Below are 25,999 nucleotides of genomic sequence, written 5' to 3'. Positions count from 1 at the left end.
TGACTCAGAATTTAGGGAAATGCTTTGCTTACACCTACTGATTTACTACAAAGGATACAACTCAGGAGCAGTCACATGAAAGAGATTCATAGAACAAGGACTAGAGGTAAGGGTCGGCAGTGCTGATGTATCACCCTCCTGAACCTTGATGTCTTTACTAACCAGGAAGCTCATCAATCTTGCTTTTCAAGAGTTTTTATGGAGCTTAATTTCTGGCTTCCCCAGCCCCTTCCTGTACCTCAATGGGTGGGAAAGTTTCAACCCTCTAATCACCTGGTCTTTCTGGTGGCCAGCCCCATCCTGAGGCTATTCAGTGGCTCCACCCTAAATCACCACATTAGCATAAACTCAAGTCTGAGCAAAAGGGGCTTGTTCTGAATAAGAACAGATGCCTATCAGTCAGGAAAAATGCAAGTGTTTTAGGAGTTCTATCCTAAGAACTTGGGACAAAGACCAGATATATTTGTGACCCCGCACATGCTTTCCATATAATGTTAAATGTGTCACTAACCTGCATCCTTCCTCCACATGGAAAGTTGGATTTTGCCATTTCCTTGACAGAATTGAAGGGATAGTTGCTATAATCGAAGTATTAGTATGCATTTGTCTTGAAGAACTTGGTGCCTTGTGCTTGTTTGCTTTTATGTTGATAAACTTTTTTACTAGGTTGAATAGCATTTATAAATATCCCATTCCTAAATTTAAACACATTGAGTTTCTTTAACTGATGGGAACTTTAAATGAGAAACAATCTGAATCTCACCTGATTATTACCCTATATTGTTCATAACCATTAAACACTTTTCAAAGAACTTGAAAAAAATGTGCCATATGTCTACAATGAAAGCATAATCTGAGGAAGGCAATTTGTTTAGAGAGACAGTCTAATTTATTATAAAAAGTAAATCAACAATACAAAAGATTATCCAAAAGTATCCCCATCCGACTTAAAATATTGACAGCCTGAAGAATGGAGTTCGTTCACAATAGGATGATAGCGGACTCATCATAAGAGGTAGCATTTTCACTAATAGGAGTTTTAGAAGTACTAGAACAGGAAAAATGAATAAACATCTCAAAATTAGATGTAATGTTGAGTTTTGTGTTATATAGTTTGTAATGTAACACTGAGTTATTGTAACACAGAAGGAAAGAAAAAAAAACAGAGGGTCAAAAGAAAGCTTAAAAAAGAAAAGCAATACTTTGTGATCATTTACATTTTAAATAATTAACAGATTTTATTTTTGAAATTTCCTTTTCTCCTATAGTAGCTATGTTTTATGACTTCATGCAGTTACCCAAAACAGATGTCACAACTACTGAAGAACATTAAAACTTAAAATTAAAATGCTTTTAGCAAGAAGATAAATATAGATTCTACAAATATTAGTGAGATACATACATCCTAGGATCTCAGGTGTCACAAAAAATGAATTCGAAAACTCAGTGAAATAGAACAGAATATTATCAAAATGCAACCTCAGTTAAGACATTTACTCTTGGCCTATCTGCACTAGGTGTCAAGGTTTGTGATCATAATGTGTTTAAAATATTCAGGTGCACAGACAATTTACTAAACCTTGTCAAACAAAAGAAATCAGTAATTACTTCCTACTTTGCCTTTAATTAAAACAGAATTCTTTCTTGAAGGAAAACTCATTTAAAAAAAGTTTGTCCTTCTCAAAGGAGGGTGCATATTTTCTCTTTCCACAGAATCAATATTAAAACCTAAGGAAAAGTCCTCAGTGCATCACAAATACAGTGAATGAATGGAACAGACACTGCTTTTATGACTGTGACTTATAAGAATACAGAACTGATATGGTCCAACATTGTAAGAGATATAGTCCTACTTATGATCCTAGACATGTGGAATCCAAAGGCAGTAGTACATCATCATGAATATGTTTGAGATTTAAAGGGAAAAAAACCAATAGTGGCTGGTGGGGATAAGTTATCAAATAAGTAAGGACTCAAGGAGACTATTTTGGATATTTTAACTCAAGAGAAAAGGAATGAAAGAGTCAGAGAGGAAGTGAATAAGAGAAAGCAGGTGGCATTAAATGGGTGAATGAAAGGCAGTCTTATATAAATTGTCCCTTGGAATCTGCAGGGGATTGGTTCTAGGATCCCCCCAAGAATACCAAAATCCACAGATGTTTAAGACCTTTATATAAAATAGTGTTAGTATTTGCATATAACCTACCCACATTCTTCCGTATATCACTTACAATGCCTAATACAATGTAGATACTATGTAAATTGTTGTTAGACTGTATTTTCAATTTGCATTATTGTTTATTGTTATTTTTTATTTTTTTGAATATTTTCAATCTGTGGTTGGCTGATTCCTCTGATTGGAACTCGCAGATATGGAGGGCCTATTGGATTACATTTTTAGGAGCCAATGTTACTATACGAAAAATAATGATTAAAAACTTGAACTTTGAATTTAAATACCTCTTGGTTTAAAACTTGACTTTTCTCTTTACTAACTGTGGGACTTGTCACAAGGTCTAGAAGTCTCAGGAACTTCATTTATGTAATGGAGTTGATGATAATGATACATATGTCTCTCCTAAGCTTTTATGTCACGAAGTGAGAACATCCAAGCAGAGATCATAGTACTCATTACATATGACAATGACAGCTCTTTCTATTTCATGGGTGGGCCAGAAGCTTCTAAAGAGACCTGGAATGAGCAGAATGCTTGCCACTATGTATTACACAAGGAGAAAATTAAACTGGTCAGTGAAAGATGGGCAATGATGGCCGTTTAAAATATTAATAAGAAGTCAACAAGGAAAAATTATAATGATGAAACATAATGAAGCTAATAGGTATTCAGTATGAAAGATATTCATACAAAAATATTTAGAACTATTTAATATATAATATAGAAAAATAAAAATCACCACCATACTCTCCAATACCTATATATAGTCACTTTTACCATGTAATTTTCTTGCAATTCAGACTTTCAAAAATTTATTCACACATATTCATTTACACATTATTTTTCTAAAAAGTACAACTGTATCACAAATAATTATCTTGTCTTTTTGGATATAGATATCTTTCCATGTCAATAAATATATTAACTTATCATTTTATATGCTGTATATTTCTCCACTGGATAAAATTTCATACTTTATTTAACTAAACACTTATGATAAACATTTAAAGTATTTTCAAAATTTTGTCAGTATAAATGACATCCAAATAAAATTTCCATGAGTTCATACTGATGTAAACAAATTATCAAATAAAAAAATAAATGAAGGAGAATAGACAAATCTGTGCAGAATAATTTCATGGCTTAAGTAGATGCTCTAACCTCAAAGTGGTAGGCTGTACAGAGTGACTTCCTTTCAAAGAGCACAGTATGGAAAGAGGAAAAAAGAGTAACTTTATAATATATAAACCTGGTCTAACACTTCCTCATTTAGGTGATCAAGCATATCAGTGATAATGAAAAGTTGTCAGTATGTATTTCTGTTAGTCTCTCAGGCTGTTATAACAACAACAACAACAAAAATACTGGGTGGCTTAAATAACAGACATTTATTTTTCATAGTTCTGGAGGCTGAAAAGTCCAAGATCAAAGTGCTAGCTGATTTGGTTCCTTGTGACCTTCCTGGCTTGGTGCATTTGCTTTTGGGGTGTTGGTAATATTAACAAGTTCCTTGCCTAGGCCAAAGTCTAGAAGTTTTTCATAGGTTTTCCTCTAGAATTTTATAGTTTCCAATCTTATATTTAAGTCTTTAATCCATCTTGAGTTAATTTTTATAAATAGAGAGAGGTAGGGATCCAATTTCATTCTTCTCCATATGACTATCCAATTTTCCCAGCATCATTTACTGAATAGGGTGCCTTTTCCCCAGTGTATGTTTTTGTCTGCTTTGTCAAAGATCGGTTGCTTATAGGAAGACGACTTTATTTCTTGGTTCTCTCTTTTGTTCTGTTGTTCCATGTGTCTACTTTAATACCAGTCCATGCTGCTTTGGTTACTATGTCTTTGTAGTATAATTTGAAGGCAGGTAATGTTATGCCTCCAGCTTTGTTCTTTTTGCTTAGGATTGCTTTGACTATTCAGGATCTATTTGGTTCCATATGAATTTTAGGATCTTTTTTTTTCCCTAATTCTATGAAAAATGTTGGTATTTTGATGGGAATTGCAACACAGTACGGTCATTTTAATAATGTTGATTTATCCAATCCATGAGCTTGGGATGTTTTTCCATTTGCTTGTGTCATCTGTGATTTCTTTCATCAGTGTTTTATAGTTTTTCTTATAGACATCTTTCACCTTTTGATTAAATATATTTCTTCTTTTCAGCCATTATAAATAAAAAATTGAGTTCTTAATTTGGTTCTCAGCTAGGCTGTTACTGGACTACAGAAATGCTACTGATTCTGTCTATTGATTTTGAGCCTCAGACTTTACTGAATTCATTTATCAAATTTAGGAGTCTAATGGAGCAGGAATATTTAGGATTTTGTAGGTATAAGATCACATGATCAAGAAAAGAGATCATTTGACTTTTTCTTTTCCTATGTGGATGCCCTTTATTTCTTTTCTTGCCTGATTTCTCTGGCTAGAACTTCCAGCACTATGTTGAATAGAAGTAATGAAAGTGGGCATCCTTGCTTTGTTCCAGTTCTTAGAAGGAATTCTTTCAACTTTTACCTGTTCAGTATGATGTTGGCTTGGGTTTATCATATATGGCTTTTGTTATTAATATGTTGAGATATATCTTTCAGTGGATAGTTTGTTGAGGGTTTTTATCATGAAGGGATGCTGAATTTTATTAAGCTCTTTTTGTTTTGTATCTAGTGAGATTATCATAAGTTTTTAATTTTTTTGTTTTTAATTCTTTTTATTTGTTGAATCATGTGTATTGATTTGCATATGTTGAGCCATCCTTGCATCCTTGATATAAAACCCACTTGATCAAGGTGCATTATCTTTTTGATGTGCTGTTGGATTTGGTTTGTAGTATTTTGCTGAGGAATTTGTGTTTGTGTTCATCAAGAATATCTACCTGTAGTTTTCTTTTTTTATTGTGTCATTGTCCGGGTTTAGTATCAGGGTCATAGTGGCTTCATAGAATGAATTAGGGAGGATTCCCTCCTCAATCTTTTGGAACAGTTTTGGTAGGATTGGTACTACTTCTTTTTTGTATGTTTTATAGAGTGGCTGTGAATTTGTCCAGTCCTGGGCTTTTTCTTTTGTTGGAAGTTTTTTTAATTATTATTACTGATTCAATCTCATTACTTGTTATTGGTTTGTTTAGAATTTTTGTTTTTCCCTGATTCAAGCTTAGAAGATTGTATTTTTTTAGAAATTTATCTATTTCTTCTAGGTTTTCTAGCTTGTGGGCATAGAGGTGTTCATGGTTATCTTGAATAATCTTTTTTATTTCTGTGGTATCATTTATAATTTCTCATTGTCATTTCTGGTTGAGCTGTTTATTTGAATCTTTTCTTTTCTTGGTTAATCTAGCTATGTTCTTTCAATCCAGTTTACCTTTTCAAAGAACCAACTTTTAATTTTGTTAATCCTTTATAGTGATTTGCTTTTATTGGTCTCAATTTCATTTGGTTTTTCTATGATATTTCTTATTTCTTTTCTTCTGCTAGCTTTGGGTTTGTTTTTTTGTTTTTGTTTTTCTAGTTCCTTAAGATATGATGTTTTGTTGTTAATTTGTAATCTTTCTATCTTTTTGATGTAGGCATTTAATGATATGAACTTCTTTTTTAACACTGCTTTTGCTGTACCCCAGAGGTTTTGTTATGTTGTGTCACCCTTAATCATTCATTTTAAAGAACTTTTTAAATTTCCATCTTGATTTTGTCATTGACTCATAGATCATTCTGGAGCAGGTTGTTTGATTTGCATGTATTTGTATAGTTTTGAGAGTTTCTCTTTGAATTGAATTCTAGTTTTATTTCACTGTGGTCTGAGAATATACTTGATATATTTTTTAGATTTTTAAAAGATTTTTAAAGATTTACTGGGACTTGTTTTGTGCCCTAACATGTATGGTTTATCTTAGAAAATGTTCCATGTTCATTGTTCATTCAAATGTTCATTCCAATGCTGATGAGAAGAATGCAAATTCTGTAGTTGTTGGGTAAAATGTTCTGTAAATGTGTATTAGGTTTATTTTTTCTAGAGTTCTGTTTAAGTCCAGTGTTGTTCTGTTGATTTTTTGCCTTATTGCTCTATCTAGTGCTATCAATGGAGTGTTGAATTCCCTCACTATTGTCTTGTTATCTACCTCTTTTCTTAAGTCTGGTAATATTTGTGAAATCTGGGTGCTCCAGCGTTGCATGCACACATATTCACATATTTAAGATTGTTATTTCTTTTTGTTGACTTGACTCCTTTATCATTATATAATGGCATTCTTTGACCTTTTTTTTTTTTTTTTTTTTTTACCTTTGTTGATTTAAAGTCTGTTTTATCTAAGTACAGGTACTTCTACTCACTTTTGGTTTCCATTTGCATGGAATATCTTTTCCAACCCTTTTCCTTGAGTCTATAAAAGTTTTTATCGGTTATTTGAGCTTCTTTTTGGCAGCATACATTTGAATTCTGTTTTTTAAAAATCCATTCTACCAATCTCTTATCTTTTAAGTGAGGCATTTGATTCATTTACCTTCAAAGTTAATATTGCTATGTGAAGTTCTGTTTCCATTGTAATGTTAACTGTTAACCAGTTGCTTCGTATTCTCAATTGTGTAATTATTTTATAAGAATGTGGGTTTTATGGTTTCATGTGTTTTTATCATAGTGAGTATCAACCTTTCATTTCCATGTTTAAAATTCCCTTGAGCATTTCTTATAGAGCACATCTAGTGATTATGAATTCCTTTAGCATGTGCTTGTCAGGGAAAGACTTTATTTCTCCTTCACTTATCAAACTTAGTTTAGCAGATATATAATTAATGGATGACAGTTCTTTCCTTTAAGAATTTTGAAAATAGGACCCCAATCTCTCCTGGCTCATAAGGTTTATCCTCAGAAGTCTGCTATTATTATTATACTTCCCTTTATAGGTAATTAAGCATTTTTCTCTTGCTGTTTTATTTTTGTTTCCTTCATGTTGACTTTACATTGTCTGATGACTATATGCTTTGATGAAGTTCATCTTGCAATGTAGCTCCCTGATATTTGCTGAGTTTCTTGTATCTGAATGTCTAAATTTCTTATAAGACCAGGGAAATTTTCCTCAATTATTCCTTCAAATAGGTTTTCCACACCTTTTACTTGGTTATAGAGAGCCATAGTGTGGTTTTCTCAAATGCTAGTTATTTGTAGGTTGTAGTAGCAGTGTACTCGGCATGTGAGCAGCCTCACTGTATCCTGCCAAGACAAGGTGATGGACATCTCTGAACACTTATTTCATTCCCCAGTATAATACACTTCTATCAGCATGAATTGTATTGGCTTGTGCAGTTCACTCTCCAGATCACTAGGTGGAGCTTGTGGGTCAGAGGGCTGTACAATTGTGTCCGCAAATGTTGTAATGGGCTGTGTAGATTGACTTCCAGCTAGAGGTAGCCCTTGCAGGAGAAAGCCAGCTGTGACGGTGGCAGTGGGATTTATGCTTGGCCTTTGTTAATCAGGAGAAGTACTCAGTTGTCCCAGGTGATGGACAGGACCTTGGAACTTCTTAGGGTTCCTCTTCTGTGTTCTGCCACCAAGGTGGGTTGGAGGGGCAAACCTGGATAAGGCTTACTTGGGTGAGCCTGCTTCCTGACTCCCCAAAGGCAGGCACAAGCACTGACCCCAACAGGGGTAGAAAGGAAGATCCCAGGCACCTGGGGCAAGCTTCCAGGGACAAGAGGAGGTGCCTCACTGTGCCTAAGAGGCTCCATGGGGGATGGCCCAGAATCCACAGCCCATCAAGCAATAGTGGGACACACTCAAAACCTATGCCTCTGACAGGCTGGGTTTTCCTCTGGCTTCTGGCTGCTGGCAGCAGGCCACAACAGGTAGGCCAGTCCCAAGTAGTCGGCATTCAGATAGTAAAGCTGTTCCAGGCCATGAGACTCCCCGCCCAGGACAGAAACCATGGCTCTCAGGTCACACCTTTCTTGGGCTGACCCTGCAAAGGAAGGGTCACCCAGCTTGCAGGAAGCAATAGGAGCCCGTGCCACACTGTCCTCTTAGTTCTGACTGTGGGGGCTCCTTCCCCACTCCAGGTCAGATTGCACATCTCATCCTCCTGGCCCTGAAGGATGAGATTGGGTCCTGTGGGGACAGGAACAAGCCAGTAGACCTGTCCTCAAACCCCTGAATTCAAGTGCTGGCTGTCATAGGGAGGCATAGGCTAGTCCCGGGTTGCCAGGGGAACATTCAGTTTGGTCAACAGCAGTTCTACTGAGGGCCTGCCAAGGGGAAGGACTTGCCCCTCTCTGTAGGAGCAGCCAGATGGGCAGTTCTGGAGAGGCCAGCAGGCATGAGGTGTATGGTCTGGATGCATTTTGGCCCTGCAGTAGCCTACAGTTACCACAGGGGTGGAAATTGTCTTTGGATCATGTGAGAGCTCAAACCGCACCCCCCCCCCCACTCCCTCCCTGGCCTGGCAGCCTGCAGCTACAGTGGTGGCCTCAGGGCAGGGCTCAGAACCTTGAAAGCTGGACTCTCAGAATGGCACCATGCTGTAGCTGCCTGATGTGTGGAAGCCTGTGGAACTCCACGTGAGTTCAAGTAGTGCGTCTGTGTGATCTCCAGGCAGCTTCCTATGCTAGTCTGGAGGTCTGCAGGGGTCAAGCAGCTGTCCTGTAGCTAGGATTGTAAAGGTCTTTGGTGGAAGCATGGAGCCTTGGAGGTCTATCACTTACCTCTTCCCTGGGTCCGGATCCAGGGGCCACTCATAGCTCGTGGTGACTCTGAGCACAAAACCCCACTCCTGTCCTTCCTTCGCCATGGGTGTCTCCTGCTGCCTCTCTGCTAAATTCCAGCATTCTTTCCCAGGATGGTGGATAACTTATTGATATTTTAGTTCCTTTCTGAGAAAGAGGCACTCCCGTGCTGCATCTAATAAGCCACCTTGAAACTCTCTCCCAAATGTTTTAACACTCAAACTATTTCCAAACTTGAGACAGGTTTTATTCTTTCCTCTACGCTTGTTTAAAATGATATCTTCCTGGTGCTTTGCAGTATACTCAGGATGAGACAAAAGTCTCCAGAATGGAGTCAGTGAGAATGTTCAGATGCTGTTTTATTTTTCATACTGTCTCTACCTCTGGGAAAAACACTTGAAACTTCCTTCCAGCTATAATTCTGCTATGAAAGATAAAAGAAGACTGTATCACCAACTGATGACTCTAGTAGATTTACGTGCCATTTAAATTTGGAACAAGGGAAGTATTAAGTATTTTCCTATATATAAAAATTTTGTTTTGCAATGGATAATTCTGTGCATGAGCAAACTAAATATGATAACCAAATAAATATGATAAATATGGTAATCAAATTCAAAATACATCCCAAAATCAAGATAATTGTGTAGAGCAAATAATTTTCAGAGCTACTAGATAAAAAGATGTCAAATATTTATCATCTTTTATTGCAATTCAACTGTTTAATTCCTATTATCTCTAGACTTCGTAATAGTTTTTCCAGAAACATAGTGACATGAACTAGAATATTCTGCAACTGTAATAACCTTCATCAAAATAAATATCCTCTTTAACAATCAAATTTAATATAATTATGCTCTTTATAGAAACCAATTAAGCACTTTTTAGTGTAAGATGACACCCAAAGCAAGGCTAAAACTATAAATGTCTTTAAGCATTTATACCAAAGATGGGTTACTGACCAGTATTTTGTTATTTTTCCCTGAAGTGTCTGAAGATCTGTGATAGTTTGTGAAGATCCGGGATAAGATAGGTGTCTTTTTTTCCCTGTATTTCCTTCAGAGTTTATGAAAACTGCATTATTACTGAGAAAAAAAATATCTAGATTTGTATATCAGTTTTTTGAACAGATTCCACATTTCTGCTACAGAACTGTTCATAATGGACAATCTCAAAAATGAAGCATCTGTATCTGTTATTGCTCTTCATAGCCCTAAAAATGTCCAATATGGGAACATTCAGGTTGAGAACACTTGCTATAATAATAATTACTGAGCATGTAGTATATGCTGTTCTGAAGCTTTAAATAGATGGTTGTATGTAATCCTCACATTACCTCATGATGTCAATATCGTTATTAATCCCCATTTTTACAGATGGGGAACTAAGACACAGAGCAATTAAGTGGCTTGCCAAGAATCTAAAAGCTACAAAGGTGGAGAGGCCACTTGAACCACGCTGCCTCCTTTAGAGATCATGTTCTTGACCTTGTATTGGCTCCATCATGATCATAAGAAATGTTGAGGCAACATTAAAAGAAAGATGCTATTAAAGTTAATATTGTGGAAAAATGAGAAAACACAAGGAATATGGAGCAACTATAGAGAGGCAATTCAGCTTGATGATGTATATAGTAAACCAGGTCTTCTCTTTAGATGTTTTAAAACATTTCTTGAGTGCCAAGTATGTGCTTCAGGTCTTGGGTTATCATTTGGATGAATACAAACAGACATACATGTTATACTATGGAGCTCATCATCTAATTATGACACACATACATAATTATAAATTATAACTATTGTGATAAAAAGGAAATAACTGTGTTATGAAAGGATATAATGCAAGTTACTTCTAGTTTGTGTAAAGGGCAAGACTCACCTTAGGGAGAGATGAAGGAGCTGAAATGATCAATGAGAATGAAGTAACTTGATTAAGGAAGGTAGTATTATTCTAGAGTAGAGCTGGTGCAATGGCAGGAGTAGGAAGGTCAAAGTGGAATTTTCAAACTTAAATAGCAAAGAGAGGTGAAGAATACTGTAAAATTACCTCAAGATATAGTCAGGGGTTGAATCTTGAATGCATATTTATCTCAAGAACTATGGCTGTCTTTAAAAATACATGAATATGTCTATCTTTAAAACATATTACTCTTCCCCAGTGTGAAAATTGAATCATGGTGGTGAAAATTGGAAAGGGAAAGATGAGATAGAATGCATTGCAGTAGTCCTGGTGACACAGAACCTTTACCCAGAATGGTGGTTAGGGGTGGAGCACATATTTAGAAATACAAATGACAGAACATGCAAATTGATTTGATATGGGAGGAAAAGATGAAGGAAAAATTGAAAACCCTGGATTTCTAATTTGCTTACCTAAATGGATGAGTGATCCATTCATTAAAAAATGGAATGCAATGATGTCATAGGAGATCATTGTATTTAATAAAATATACTGAGTTCAACTTTGTATATGATAAGATAGATTTGTCTTTTGAAATGTCTAAATGCAGCTGTCATGTAAAAAGAAGATGTTAAGAGTCTGGAATACAGAGGGGAGCTCTAGGACAGAGAAATAATCAATCAATTAAAATCACAGATGTGGATGTGATTGTGAAGGGAGAAAGGATACTGTGAAAAAGTGAGAAATAGGACCAAATCTTGGGGACATCTAACACCTAAATTTTAAGAGGAGGAGTAAATAGCAAAGATTAACATAAATGGGCCAGAAAGATGCGGTGCAGGGTGGGTTAAAAGAGTATATTGTTCATGGAAGCCAAGGGAAAAGAGAATTTCAAGAGAAAGAGAATGATTAATAACTTCCATTGCTACTTTGAATTTAAATAAGATAAGGACTTAAAAATGTCCATTGAAAATAGCACCACAGATAACTGGTAATCCTTTTTTGGATAAACTTATGGAAAACCTTCATTATTCTTTTGCTTCCTCACTGTCTCTTCCTCTTGTTCCATAACTTGTGTGCATTTTTTTGTTTAAGAGAGGTGAAATGGAGGTAAATTGGAAAAGGATATAAATGGGGGCGTAGACTACTTCTAGCTTGCACAAGGCAGTATCTATCATGTTCTAAGTAATCTGTATAATCTTAACATTTATTTAAGTCTTCAGCCTTAGAGAAATGTGCTTATTCTCAAAGTAGCTATAAATGGCCTACAGACAAGGCATTTAAAATGTGATTTCTCAGTTTGCAAAAATTAACCACACTTACTCTGAGTCAATGCTTGCAAAGAAAGTCATGTGGTTCATTTTGTTGGTGACTGAGTGGCCATTATCCATTTTTGCATCCTAGCATTCTGTTCATAGTGAAAAGTTTGACGGCAATTTAAATATGAAAATTTGAGGAATGCTGAGCCCAGGAGGGTAGCTGATTCAAGCAAGAGAACACATTGAAATAAACTTCAAAGTCTGAAAATAGTATTGTTATGGAAGACTGTGTGGTTTTTGTGTTGGTTGTAGCGATAGTGGTGGTTTGCCTGTGAGCTCTATTCTGATTCTTAGCTAAAGGAGTTTGTTTCCTTTCACTTCTCTATCCTCTCTAATCCAGATTGTATATGTGCCTCTTATCAGACATGATCATTACTTCATGTGGAACTGTTATTACAATTGACTGGGCATTGGCAGAAAATTTAATAATTATATACATGAGTTAAGTCCTGCAGACCTCCACAAAATAGGTTAATGTCAAGAAATCACGGCACCCTCATAAATAAAATAAATAGGGGGGATTGGGATTAGAATTCAGAACACTGACTCCTTTTTTCATCACTTAGCTACAAAACTAATATTATAGCTTTTCATGGCATTTAAAATAGCAAAGAACATATTGCTGGGGGAGGTTGTGGGTGTGTGTCAAGCACTGCTTTCTGGCCAAATTTCAAATTGGATAATTCTTTACCAACTTCTTGAAGCTTCCTGTTATTTTATTGCCTGGGGCAGTATCTATTCCTTTTCCTCCTAGTTAATCAGTGTTGTTTGCTGTTAAATATTTGCCATGGCATATTTTAAAGCTTGTTCACTGATATTCTAAAACAGAAAGTTCTAGTTAGTTTCCTGAAAGGTGATAAAGCAATACAATATATGTTAATTAAGTGTCTTCTTTGGGCAAGACACTTTGAATCAATTAGAACAACTAGAAATTTGTTCTTTCAAACAAAATTTTATATGTAGCCAATGGGGCTTTTCCACACTGGTTTAACTTTAGACCAAATGTTGACATCTATTACAATCAAACACAGAACTCTACTGGTTGTGCTATCTGTTTTGAAAGATACTAACAATATTTAAAATCATATTTTCAATGTAAACCTTTCTGTTTCTTTGCCTTACTGCCCTCCTCATCACCTTCCATCTCTACACTTTTAACAGAAGCACTCAAAGCAACACAGATGAAAAAGCTATCTTGACTTCATATAATGACCAACATCGTAAGTGGTTTCCAAGTTGTGTTGATGGATATTGCTTGTCAAGTCATTTCTGTCTCTCTGTTTAAAATACACAAAACCAAATGTACTCTGAGAGACAGTAAAATAAATCAAATAATATACATTCAGACCTTTTTGAAATGCCTAACAGAAACAAGTGCAGCACTTTCAAATAAAAAATAAAAGACAAGTGCCTTGCTGGCTTTATTTTTTTCTTTTTTTTTTTAAATCAGGTTTCAAATCATTTCTGAAAGAGAAAAAAAGAGTCTACTGTGGACATTTCTATTTCAACAAGATAGCTAGCTATTCTGTACTAAGTAGCATCAGCAAGGTAAATACAGAAAATAACTTTAAATGGACACATTTACCCGTAAGAACTTGAATGCAATTGATATACTTCAAAGAAGTAGATTCTGAGATAGCAAAAAAAAATGATAATTACTCCATTTTCCCAGGAGAAAAAGGAATATAAGTGAAAAGAAAGTATTATCCTCTCTATATTAAAAAGATGAAAAGCATTTCATTGACTAATTGACAAGGCAGTCATTTTAAGAATTATTTAGTAATTTTTAATCTAACCCTGTTTGGCAATTATAATATATATATATGAATATTATGTATTTTGTTATTAGAAAGAAAACAACAAATGCTCTGAAGAAATCAAGATGCTACCTAAACATCTCCATATATCTGGGTTGTCAATACTATTGAAGCGCTGTGTTAGCTCTGCTTGCCCTTTGAAATATCCAGTCAATAGAAGTTAATGCAATGAAAATTTATAAATAGCCTAAATTTGCCAGTTTGTAAGCCTCTAGCCAGATATTCATGTCTAGCCTCATTATTACTCTATGTCTTCAGCCAACTTTCCCTTGTTCACCTCCAACATTTGTTCAGTTCACTCCCTCTGCTTCAAATGCTCCTTCTCCTCCTCCTTTCTTTCCTCCTCTTCTTCTCTTCTTCCTCCTTGTCTTTCTTCTTCTTCACGTTCTAACCCACAAACACCAACAATACTCTGATCTTCAAGCCATCAAAATTTTTTCATTCCTCTTCAAAAATTTTGAAATCATTCTCTGCTTCTAAAAACTAAAGCAGGGACTTACCGTGAATCCCCTCTGCTTACAACTATAACTAATTAGAATTCCGTTGTAATTGTATAATTGTTTGGTTGTCTACTACCTATTTGGACCTATCAGCATTTGTGTGCTATTTATATCTGTCATAGATTAGACCATCTCTGGATATTTCTTGACATAGCCATTTGAAAATATCTTTTTTCCCTGCTCTTTTCTGGACCATATTAAATTATAAATACTTGCTCTATGGGTAAGTGGTGTAAGATAAATATGAGCCTGTATGTTGTTCAGGCCAAAATAAAAAAAAAATCTAGGGCTCAGAGTTCTCCTTATTAATATCTGTTTCTAGTGCACAGTACTGGGGCAATTCAGTGCTTCAATATCCTGTAGGCTTCATATCACAGTTGTTATCATAGAGCTCATTCTTGATGTCTGGATCTAAATTAGTTCCCCAGTTTTAACTTTTCATATCAACATGCACTTCTTTTATGGCTGTAGGTAATTACATATTTATGTTTACAATTTTGAATATATTTGCTGCCTTTCTTTCCAGGCTATAAGTTTCATAAGGGCTGAAACCACATTTTTTGCCAACTGAGGAGTTCCTCAGAATGTAACCCAGGACTTTGTATGTTGTAAGAATGAAAAAAAAAATTGAACAAATGAATAATTGTTTCAGTGCCCTTTTATTAAAGGAATTTTTAAGAAATCATCCTCGAGATAAGCTGAAGTGTGTATGAGCAGGAGAAAGTCATGTTGGGAGCGTGTATGAAAGCATGCTGTTCTACACTGGCCCTTCCTCTTCAACTTCTATGAAAATGATTTAACCTGTTATCACTAGTGAAGAGAAGCCAAAGTTGTTCCTCTTAGTATCACCCATGAAGAATACAGAAGGAAAAGGTGTTGGGATACTATGAAACTTCCCTCTAGCTAAGTCCAGTCTTAGGGATGTGAGCAAATGAGAGATCATTCTTTTCTCATTCCCAAAGGACAGGAAGGCCTCAGAAGTCTAATGAAATTCCATCAGCTTGCTGTGTGGGAACTGATGAGATCTGCTTCAGAGATGGGGAAGATGTCTTCTTAAGGCTGGTAAAAGTTTAATTTTATTTGCAGTTTTAGGGCAGACTTCAAAAGTTAAAGCTTTCATCAATTGAGAGGATTTTTAGATCTGCTGTCTTCACGTGATGACAAATAAATTAAGGAGGACAAATCAGGGCATGGACAGCCCATTGTGGTAATTAAGAAATACTGAGGTGTGTCTGCCTCGCCCAGAGTTTGAAAAGGATCCTGGTTATGTGGAAAAGAGACTGCAGATTTGAGCAAGAAGCCCATTTTTTTCCCTCCTGGCCATACATTTAATGGTGACTAACAGAAAAAAAAAATGTTTAAATGGTAATTTAAAAAAGTACTGATGCAGTTGGGTATTCACAATCCCCAATCTCTATTTTGAATAGAGTTGTTTGAACAATTCCCATTGGTTGGGAGTAGCTACTCTTGAGAAGACTGTAGAAGCAAAGCAACTGGCTGACAATGGTGCCCCAAATGGCCCGTGAAAGATAACATACCTTATGTCAATCTGCTTGACTAGGACTCCAGGTTCTGGGGTGTCCCAGTCTAACTATTACTGAGTGGTCTACTTGATTTGACATTACCAATACACAAAAATATGAAACTTTATTTCTCTGATGTGAATTTGTTTGTAGGGTACATACTCAGAGACATATATGTATTTATATCTATAGCTAGGGTGATATAGACAGATATTAGGGCTATTTAAGTTTTGTACAATCATAATCTTACTTTACACATTACCATTTCTTTAGTTTTATACATTGGCTGAATACTGGTAGTTTCAGTCTTCTTGGTCTTGGACATTATAATCTTTCTCTGTTCTCCTCTTTGGCAAACAGAGAGGAGAAATCTTGTGATAGGGTTACATCCTAATAAACTCATTAATAAGTTGAAAATATCATAAGTCAAAAATGCATTTAATGATGTTCTCCATCATCTTTTTTCCCAGTTAATGCTCCATACAGGCCTCTGTTGGAAAAGCTACAATAGGCTGCCCTCAATTTTGACTCATTATTCCAAATTCTTGTACCATATACTAATTTTATCCAACTGCTAGTAAGGGAAATAAAAAATAATAGTGAGTTAAACAAGAGTGAAGTTTATATTGCCCTTTCATAAGAGAAGTCCAGAAGTAAGCCCTCTATCACTGATATGTAGGCCACAGATTGTAGCAAAGATGCAAAACACCTTCAATATTCAGGTCTAGCATTCTTAGTGCTCAACTTCCACCTTTAAGGTCTAGATCTGATTTCTAGGCAGAAAGAAGAGGTAAATGGAAGAGGATGGTAGAAAGAAAGTGCACACGGGTCCTCTGTCCCACTTTTAGGAGTTTTATAAAAAATAACACCCATCAACTTCTGCTTACATCTGATTGGTCATGTTAGGTGCAAGGGAGCCTGAGAAATGCAGTCATTTAGTTGGGCAAGTGGCCACATTTAATAGAACAGTGATCTATTTCTAAAAAAAAAAAAAAACATAATACACTTTAGGTGTGAAGCTGGTATTCTCCGTGTAAGGTGTTTTTCTTCCTTAGCAGAAACCAAGCGTATTACAAATGCTGTTTGACTTATGATGATGTTACATGGGGTTACCAATAAACTCATTATTAAGTTGAAAATAGTGTAAGTTGCAAATGCATTTATTAGTAATACACCAACCTACCTAACATCAAAGCTTAGCCTAGCCTACCTTACATGTGCTCAGAATACTTACATTATCCTACTGTTGGGCCAAATCACCTGGCAACTCAGTGCACTGTAGGTGCTGCTTATGTAGCCCTGTGATCACCTGGCTGCCTGGGAGCTGCAGCTCTCTGCCCAGTAATGCCAGAGAGTATCATCCTGCATATCACTATCATGGGCAAACATCAAAATTCAACGTTCGAAGTGTGATTTCTGCTGAATGCTTTTGCACCATCTTAAAGTCAAAAAATTGCAGGTTGAACCATCGCAAGCCAGGGGCCATCTGTATTGCAGTGATTACTTGGGCTTTCTCTCAAATTTTACACTATGATTTGTAGTGACCCAAAACATTGCAGTATCAAAATGTTTCTGCTCTATTTTCTATAACTTTTATAACACAAGAGATAAGATTTGAAGACTTCAGTGGTTTTAGAAAGAAAAATAGTTTGCTTTCTACTAGAAAACATGTTAACAAGTTTGGTTGATTGTATTATTATTCCTAATCATTTCCTTCTGTCTCCCCTTTTCTATTAGAGGTTTGCGTATTGTGGCAAATTGCTACGTGACTTGCATTGCCATCTTGTAGGTGAAATATACTTCCTCTCTTCACTGTAAACCTTGGGCATGTGACTGACTTCAGCCAATAATAAGGAACCAGAAGTAGTGCAAACCTATTCCTAAAGGAAATTTTATGTGCTGTTGTTTGTTTCCACCAGCTGTCTTGCTCTTTTCCCTTTGCTGTAAGAATAGCACTGTTCCCAGTGGGACCCGTCCTTCAGCCTGTGTTCAGGCAGGAGACAACATGTAGAGCAGAGGCGAAGCTCACCACAACCACAGACATATAACACAGGCAAGAGCTAAACTAGTGTTATTGTGTGCAACTAAGATGCTAGGGTTACTTACCATCACTGCATAAACTAGTGAGATGACTAATATATGAATGTACAAGAGATTTACCCTAATATACAATTAGCAAATAAAATTCTACTTTTGGGGGGCCCTGATGCTATTAAGATTTATTGATAAACATGATCTAAAAGGTCACCTGCACCTGGAGGATATTTTTCTTCCTTCCCCTACAGGTGGGTTTTAACCATTACAAGACGCTGTCCCTGATGAGTTTGTCTCACAAAGTGTGTGTTCCCCCACACAGCTGTTAAGATGAGGGCAAATAAATGTCTAGAATTGCTCTTTCCATCTTCTCTCTTTTTCACAAGTGAATCCTCATCCTTTCTCCAAAGCCTCCTATTAATAAAGAGTCAAGAAATGATACATAGTGGAAAGCAAGCAGAGGGCATCCCAGCAGGACTTTCATTCTTTCAGAAATAGTTAACTACATCAAAGTTGCCTGAGGAAGTATAAAAATGTGATGTTCTCTCATTGTACCCCACCACACTGTCTGATCATGGCTCTAAACATCTAATAAGCAATTTTGTTGCTACTAATTAAAAAATAAGAAAAAAGTTAGTGAAGTTTTTGCTTTTAGGGAGTAACAAATGAAATTGCTTTACAACAATCTCTGCATGAGTTGGCAGGCTACATTTTATTGGAATTCAAAACAACTGCCTTTAACATAAAGAAAAGAGGTGATTTGAAGAAAAATAACTTAGCTGTACTAGACTTAACTCTTTGACTTGGTATAAATACCTGTACATCTTTTTTTCCCCCATGCTGGTTCAAGTTCAATAATTCACTCTTTATGTAATTCAAATTGCTATCTTCCTTTTAGAAATAGATTAGTCATGACAAAGGTGGAAAAGGAGATCTAGGAGTGGGGGATTTCACAGACATTCTTTTAAAAAATAACAGTCATATACTCTTGAAAAGCAAAACTTTTTTAGGGAGGCTGTATAAAGGGAAGATGGCGCCAGACTTTTGTAATCTCCTTATTGGAGTCCATGATTACCCTGAGGTGACACTGTTGTAATCAGGATTAATTTTTTTTAGAAAGTAGACCACTTTGGGTAGAATTCATTAAAGCAAGATTTTATAGGAAAGCTCATGAAATAGCAGGATGTAGTGGAAACAATGCTAACACTTACTGTGGTAGGCAGCATAATGCTAGGAGTATGTTACTTTTCTTCCTTTTTTTTTTTTTTTAGTATGTTACTTTTCATGGCAAAAGGGACTTTGTGAATGTGATTAATATGAGAATATTATCTTGGATTATCCAGGTGGGACACATATTAATATAATCACCTGGGTACTTAAAATCTTTCCCAGATGTGGTTGGAAAGAGACATGACTAGGGAAGAATGATCAGAAATGGAAAGTTGCTGCTTTGGAAGAAGAAGGAAGGGAGTACGAGTCATGAAATGTGGCCCCTAGAAGCTGGAAGTGACAAGCAAATGGACAGTCCCCTAGAACTTTCTGAAAGGAACACAATCCTGTTGGTGGTGTGATTTTAGTCCAGTGAGACCCATTTCAGACTTGTGTAGTCTAGAACTGTAAAATAACAAATCTGTGTTATTTAAATCACTAAGTATCTGGTAATTTGTTACAGCAGCCTTTGGTAATACACTTACCAAACACCATTGCCTGTTCTTGCTGCATACATACCTAGACCACATTTCTGAGCTTCTCTGGGATTTAGGTGAAACAGTGCTAGATTCACAGTGAGATCTATACATACTGAGACGGGCCTCACACTTGGTTTAATGCTCTATTACCACAGTCTTGAAATTCATAATAGTGTCCAAATAAGAAATTCTACTTTCATTTTGCACTGGGTCCCCAAATTATGTAGATGGTCCTACTGGGACTACAGAACTGAAATCTCCCTAGTCACATTGAAAAGGTGATATATGCCAATTTGAGGGATGAGCTCTAAAATCAAATAATAAAATAAAATGAGATAAAAAGAATACTTTTCAGTTCTGCACCTTATCTCCCCTTCATTCATGAATAGGAATTAGAGGCTGCAGAAGTCCCAGGAAATGCTGGGCCCACTACATTTGGAAAAACAAAAATGGATTCCTGAAAGACAGTGTGGAGCACAGTCCCTTCTTTGAACTGTGACATAAGCCAGGAATAAATTTTCATTATGTTAAGCCCATGATATTGTAGGATTGTTTGTTTATTATACCAGTTGGCCTCTCTGAGTAAAACATAGTTTATATTAAAATAAGGAGCTCTACCTAAATTATTACCTAAGCATGAAATAGTATTTCTAGATATAATAATGGAAGTAACACCAAGAAAGTTTTTCTTATTCAGTTGTAGTTGATGAATAAAAATAATTCTGAAAAATGTTGGAACAACCTTGACCTTTTCTCTACCTTACCCCACCTCCTTCTCCAACCTGTAAAGTGTACAGGCAAGATAAATAGAATTAATGAAGAATTTTATTTTTCTACAGTTCTATACCATGGGACATAAGCCTTTCGTTGGTTTAAACCCTACAGGGAGAGTTAGACTTTTACAGTAATAGAGAAAGCCACCAAGTTGATGGTTAGTCATGCAAAGTAGGGCTGCCTTAAGACAAAGTTTTCTGTTCCATTATCCCTTCACTGCTAATAACATTTTAATAGTAGCTTCCAAATGATAGAAAAAATAGTATAACTACTATGATTTGAATATGTTCCCCAAAGATCATGTGTTGGAAACTTAATCCCCATTGCAAGTGTTGAGAGGTAGGATCTTTAAGAGGTGATTAAGTCATAAGAACTCTGCCCTCCTGAATAAATTAACGTCATTGTCACAGGAGTGGCTTTGTTATAAATGCAAGTTGAGTCCCATCTTGCTCTTTCACACTCTCTTGCCTTTCAGCCTTCCACCATGAGATGACATGACAAGAAGACCCTTGCTTGATGCTCCTCGACCTTGAACTTCCCATCCTCCAGAACAGTAAGAAATAAATTTCTGCTGTTTACCAATTACCTAGTCTCAGATATTCTGTTATAGCAGCAGAAAACAAACTAAGACAGTACTTTAACGTAAACCTTCACAGAAAGTGGTTATATCAGCATTGTCCATGATTGCTTTTGCTCTTGGTTTTCCTTGGTTATTATTTTCATTATTGCCTCTGTTCCAGTCTTCTAATCAGGAACATAGAGTTACACCAAATGGCCTCACTGAGAAATAGGATGTCAGGCAGAATAAAATAGGTGTATATTTTAAGTTTTTTAGATCTTAAGAGATTGAAGGGCTCAGAAGATATTTTGTTATTATTGGCATGGTTAAGACTACTTGGATGTTTTGGTTCTTGAACAAAATGTAATACATATACAATGTCTCAGCAGTTCCAAACAATGATTCTGCTTTAACTTTTCTGCTCCACTGAGAAGAGTGACTTTACTGTCAGTAAAACTTATGACAAGGTTGGAAGGGAGATTGATTTTTGAATGAGAGGAATGATGTTAGAAAACCAATTGAGATTCACAAAACACAAAACTCATATTGCTGCAAGTTAAAATTACACTTATGGTCATCCACAAATAAACAAGTATTAATTGATTGAGTACTGTGTGCCTAGTATTGACTTAATAACAAATAATATAAGAAAATACTTTTCTATAGATAAATGAAACTATGCATACTAATGATTTAAATATACTTTGTTAGAAATTGAACTTACTTATTTTTAATCACTAAAGGCTAGTAACCAAAATAAGATAAAACATGAGGTTTGAGTAAGGTGAAAGAAACCCGTGGTTCAATTACTTGTCAGGAAAGTATAATTATAGCTTTAGTTTTCAATTATATTTCTAGGAGAAATAGTAATATTTATTGATTTTTAAATTACCACTGATAGAATTGACAGCAGTTATATTTTTATGTTGAGAATATTTTAATGGTGACTTATGTTTGAAAATTGCAGACTTAACACAAATACATATTTCCTCTTTCTCTTGACATACCATTAAAATATTAGTAAAGCAATAAATACTATAAACCACAACAATAAAGAAAACCAATGGCAGCTATGAAAAGATGATAAATGTTAGCAAATTTCTGGAAGACAGAAAGCAGTAAACGGTGTTGACTGATGACAGGAGAAAGCCACAGGCTTGTTTATAAGCAAAGGGGGTTGGAAATGATAAGATAGCTAAACCATCTGCCAGGCCGTACAAAAGGCAGGGTCATAGCAGTGATGGCCTATGCTTATGCAGGATTACATCCTACAAATGGAGCAATCTAAAATCAGGTTCCCCTACTTTAACTAAAATACCATGCTAGAGATGACTTCAGCAAAAATAGTGGGTATTAATGTCCCTATTCCCATTCTTGCAATTAAGTTCCCCAGCAACATGACCATGTGCCCAGCCCTCATCCAGAATATATGTTCTCCAGGTGAAAAAACACACAGGTGTATGCACTGCAAGGCAACCTTCCTTTGCCTCATTAGTAAATGCAAATCATTAATCATTCACTACTACAAGAAACTCTAACATGAAAGAGAAAACCAAGATAAACAAATAAATAACAACAACAAAAAACCTAACTTCTAAGGAGACAGAAGTTAGGAAACAAAAAAATAAATAAAGCTAAACCAAAATTCTAACTATTATCTTCTCAGAAAGAGAAAAATGTTCATATATTTAAAAAAGATGCAAAGAAAAAGAAATAATAACAAAATGGCAAGGTTTCCTGGAAACTAAAAACAAAATTCAAAAGAACAAAAGATAAATTTGAGGAGATCTCCCTAAATATAAAACAAAAGTACATAGAGGTAAGAGCACGAAAGAAAAGATAGAAAAAGAGAATCCGCTAACAACTAGAAAGGTCAGAGAAAATTATCAATAATAATAAAATTCATACAAGAAAAATCTCTGAGTTAGAGGCCTTCACATTAGAGAGGCCTGAAGCATAAGCACAGTGAATGAAAAATTATCAACATTTAGAAACATTGAGGTTAAATTACAAATCACTAAGGATAAGGAGAAAATCTTAAAATTCTCCAGAAAAAATAAAACTCACCTACAATAGAGTAAGAAACACTTCTTCAATATCATTGTTCTTATAAGTTAATGAAGCAACGTCTTCATAGCATTAAGTGAACAATGATTTTCAACCCAGAATACATTTCACTATAAGCTTTTCAGACTAATAGAATTTTGTTTTCCAGTTTTAATCAAGTTTTTATTGAGATAATTATAGATCTGCATGCAGTTACAAGAAAGAATACAGAGAGATTCACTGAAAACTTTGCCTGGTTTCTTTTAGTGGTAAGATTTTATAAAATATGGTAGAATATCACAACCAGGATATGATACTGGTACAACCCAATAATTTTATTTAGTGTTCAGATTTCCTCAGGTCCTAATGTTGAGCATTTAGAGATACAAATTTCCCTTCAAGCACTATTGTAGCTCCACTCTACAAATTTGACACATTTTAAGATTCTTAAAATTCAGTTCTATGTATTTTTTAAAATTTTTTTGAGCTTTCTCATTTGAGTCAGATTATTTAGAAGTGTGTTCTTTAGTTTTCATGTGTTCAGAGATTTTCCTGTTGTGATTCTGTTATTGACTTCTAGTTTGATTCCATATAGTGAGTAAATATACTCTGTATGATTTTAATTTTTAAATTTTTTGAAGTATATTTTATGGTGTGAGATAGGATCTATCTTGATGAAATGTTCTATGGATTTTTTAAAAAATGTGCATTCTGCTGTTAGGTGAAGCATTCTGTATATGTCAATTAAATTCTTTTGGTCGATTGCCTTATTCATATCTTCTGTATCTTTGATATTTTTCTCTCTAGTAGATATATTCATTGCTGTGAAGAAGGAGGTGTTAATTCTGCAACTATAATTGTGGATTTGTCTATTTCTACTCTATCAGGTTTGTTTCTATGTTTATGAGTTCCTGGTTCTTTTTGGTATGTGTCCATATTTAGGATCATTGTGTCTTCCTGGTGGGTTGACCGTTTTATCATTATATAATGTCCTTCTTTGTTTCTAGAAATTTTTTTTGCTCTGGGATCTATTTTATCAGATGTTAATATAGTCACTCTTGCTATTTTTCATGACATATGATTTTATACTCACATAAAATATGTATTTATATATTTTTGCTTTTAAATTACCTGTGTTGAATTTGAAGTGAATTTCTCACAGGCAGCATGTGTCATGGGTCCCCAACACCAGCCCCGTGTTTGATGGTTCACTGACAGGATTTGCAAGATTCAGCACATAGTCAGACTCATGGCTATGATTTATTACAGCAGAGGATTCAGTTAGCAAAGGAAAAGGTACATGGTGTGAAATTCAGGGGAAATTCCTCCTGCAAGTTCTTGGAGGAGTCTTCTCCTAGTTGAATCACACAAGTGCAGAATTCCTGAATCAAAATGTTATGATGTGTGAAATGTGGTGGTTGTTTGTTTGTTTGTTTTTACTAAGAAGTTTCATTAGAGACTCAGTGTCCAGAGTTTTTTTTATTGAGAACTGGTTGCATAGGCATCTTCTGCCTAGCATGTACCAAAATTCCAGACTCCCAGAAGCAAAGTGGGTATTCAGCATAAACCGTATCATTTGTAAAATTTAGGTACAATTAGGAACTCATCAGAGAATGGTGGGAACCCTCTTAAAATCCAACTTCCCCAACAGCTAGCAAGAACCAATCTTACAGCAGGTCTTTCTAGTGATAGCAAACACAGGCTTACTGTGTTAATTCTTTACTGCATACAGTATGTTGTTCAGATCATTTTTTCCCCACTCTATTAATCTTTCTTTGGATTGTTGTATTTAGAGAACCTATTTTTAAATTAATTATTAATATTTTAGAGTTTGAGTCTGTCATTTTAAAATTTGTTTTCTATTTCTTCTGGCTCTCTTACCTGATTTCTCCTTTCTTGCTTTACTATGGGTTAGTAAGAACTTTTTTTAGGGCTTCCATTTTGATTTATTTAAAGTGTTTTTGAGTGTATCTCTTGTTATAATTTTTGTAATGGCTACTGTGAGTATTGTAACATACATGTATGACTTATAACAGGATACAAGCATTAATATTTTACCAGTTTGAGTGCCGTGTGGAAATCTCACTTCCACTTTTATATATTATTGTCTTGGATATAAGGTGGTGTTATAATTTTTGTTTCAATTATCAAATATGATTTATAAAACTCATGAGAAAAAGGATGGTCTATTGTATGTACCCCTATTTCTTCTCTAGTCATCGTTCCTTCTTCCTTACATTCCATGATTACTTCTTTTATCATTTCCTCTCTGAAGAACTCCCCTTTGCCCATTTTTAAGGGAAATCTGCTAGTGAGAAATTATTTCAGTTTTACTTTGTTAGAAAATGTTTTTATTTCTTTTTTATTTCTGAAGGATAATTTCAACAGGTATTATAGAATTAGAGATTACATTTTTTTTTCTTTCGGCACTTGAAAAATATTCTGCCACTTTCCTGTTGCCTCCACAGTTGCAAATGAGAAATCCACTATAATTCAAACTGGTGTTTTCCTGTAGATAATGTGCCAATTATCTTAGCTACTCTCAATATGTTTTTTTCTTATCTTTTAAAAGCTCAATTATGCTGTGTCTTGACATGGATTTCTTTGGGCTTACCTATATGGGGTTTACTCAGCTTCCTATCTGTAGGTTTGTGTCTTTTGTCAAATTTAGGATGCTTTCAGCCATTATTTCTTCAAATACTTTTTTAGTCCCAGTGTCTTTCTCAACAATGCAAATGTTGGATCTTTTGTTATATCCTACAGGTCCTAAAGCTCTGTTAAATTTTTCACTTCTGCCTATTTTCTCTTTGTTGTGAAGATTGCATCAATTCTGTTTTTCTGCCTCAAGTTCACTGATTCTATCCTCAGTCATTTCCACTCTACAGTTAAACCCATTCAAGTGGTTCTTTTCTCTGTTATTGTATTTTGAATTCCATAATTTCAATTGGGTTCATTTTCGTAAC

Source organism: Microcebus murinus, chromosome 8 (genome assembly GCF_040939455.1).
Source record: "Microcebus murinus isolate Inina chromosome 8, M.murinus_Inina_mat1.0, whole genome shotgun sequence".
NCBI lineage: Eukaryota > Metazoa > Chordata > Mammalia > Primates > Cheirogaleidae > Microcebus > Microcebus murinus.
Note: the sequence above shows the minus strand (reverse complement) of the source record.